This window comes from Brassica napus, chromosome C1, assembly GCF_020379485.1.
Source record: "Brassica napus cultivar Da-Ae chromosome C1, Da-Ae, whole genome shotgun sequence".
Lineage (NCBI taxonomy): Eukaryota > Viridiplantae > Streptophyta > Magnoliopsida > Brassicales > Brassicaceae > Brassica > Brassica napus.
Window position 1 is genome coordinate 47591845 of NC_063444.1, and position 2027 is coordinate 47593871.

At 43.9% G+C, this 2027-nt stretch overlaps 1 non-coding gene across 1 annotated transcript; it reads right to left on the reverse strand.

Moving 5' to 3' along the window:
• Positions 1–842: 842 nt before the first annotated feature.
• LOC125581229 lies at positions 843–949 on the reverse strand. Its single transcript, XR_007318929.1, has one exon. It is a non-coding gene; the product is annotated as a small nucleolar RNA R71 (small nucleolar RNA).
• Between the last annotated feature and the right edge of the window lie 1078 nt (positions 950–2027).

Here is a 2027-nt window from a genome sequence, read left to right on the forward strand (position 1 = left end):
GCACTTAGATTAAGCATGGTCTTGCATTCCCTTTGCATCATAATCACCTAGGATTGGTTCGACAATCTTTTATACTACATTGATTTGATCTTAGACCCTTGAAAAGTCTTGTATCAAATTGGCGCCGTTGCCAAATTCTAAGTTGATTGTGACATTGGGATTTAGTCATTTGCTTGAGACTAAGTCTATTTTTATTTAATTGTGTTATTGCTTCTCTTTGTTCTTCTCTCTTTGCATTTCAGGTGTATGAACACAAGGAGCAGAGGTCCAACAAACCTAGTTCCAAGAGTTGAAAACATTAGAGCACTTGAGAGGGAGATAGCAAGACAAGAAGAGAAGTAGAGCAACAGGCTCACTTGCAAGGGTTGGGGTTTGATATGGAGAATCTGCCTCAAGATGGTGAAGCCCAAGGAGGCAATGGTCCAAGAGCTGATCCTTTTAGACCACAGCGCCAGCCACAACATCCACAGCGCCAAGCTCGTGCCATTGAAGCCTATGATCAACCTCACATTAATGGTCATAGGTTAGGAATCAGAGCACCACCAGTGGAGGACAACAACTTCGAGATCAAGTCAGGGCTGCTCAACACCATAGAGAACAACAAGTATCATGGTCTCGCTGCTGAAGACCCTTTTTATCACTTGTACAAGTTTGATAAGTATTGTGGCTTGTCCAAGACAAATGGTGTTTCTGAAGATGCCTTCAAGTTGAAGCTGTTCCCTTTCTCTTTGGGAGACAAGGCACACCAATGGGAGAAGACTCTTCCAAGTGACACTGTCACCACTTGGGAAGAGTGTAAGAGAGCTTTCCTAGACAAGTTCTTCTCTACTTCAAGGACAGCTAAGATCAAGAATGAAATCTCTGGGTTTCAACAGAAAGGTCTAGAGAGCTTCAGTGAAGCATGAGAGAGGTTCAAGGGCTATTGGGCTCAATGCCCTCATCATGGTTTCAGCAAGGAGAGTTTGCTTAGCACCTTCTATAGAGGAGCTCTACCACAGTGCAGAAACAGGCTTAATACTGCCAGCAATGGTTTCTTCTTGGGAAGAACTGAGGAAGAGGCAGAGGAACTGGTAGAGAACATGGCCAAGAGTGACTCAGTCTACAGTGAGGAGCATGATAGGGTCAACAGAAGTGATGATCAGCATACAAAGAAAGAGCTGAAGTGTCTCCAAGCCAAGTTGGATCTACTTCTTGCAGAAAAGGCTAAGCAGGAGAAGATGAACTTTGTTGGTGACCGGAAACAAGAGGCATCTCCAGTGATCAATGAGGTTGATGGTTTAGAAGGCCAAGAGGAGCTGTGCTTCATCAATGCTAATGGCACATGGTACAAGAAAGAGCCCAACTTTCAGTACCAAAACAACTACCAGCAAAGGCCACTCTACAACAATCAACAAGGAGGTTACCAAGCCAAGCAGAACTATCCTCAAGCCAACCAATCTCCTCAGACTCAAGGAAGTTCTTCTCAAGCTCAAACTCAAGATTCAAGTGTGGATTCTATGTTCAAGCAACTCTTGGAATTTCAGGCCAGAAATGAGAAAACCATGATTTATGAGTTCAAGAACATCCATGCAAAGATTGATGGGAACTATTCTGACCTTAACAACAAGTACATGCAACTTGTCTCTCATCTCAAGGCTTTGGAGAGCCAAGTTGTTTCTATGCCTTCATCTTCCAAACAGCCAATGGGGTCTCTACCAGGGAAACCAGAAAAGAACTCCAAGGAGTCTTGCAATGTTGTCTTCTCCACTACTTCTCCACAGATTGAGCTGAGTAATCATGAGAAAGAGGAGGATGAGATTGAAAGACTGGTATATGGAACTGATTTTGGGGAAGTTGAGAGATTTGTTGTGGCCACAGCTGAAGCACAGATGGTGAAGGACGCTGTCAGGAAGATTAAAGCAACGAATCTGCAAAGAGCTGAGCACAAGGCTGAGAAACAAGTTGAGAAGAGAGCTGACAACAAACTGAAAAAGGTTACGCTAGAGGAAGCAACTAAGGTTGAGCTATCACCCTATGATCAGCTCCCT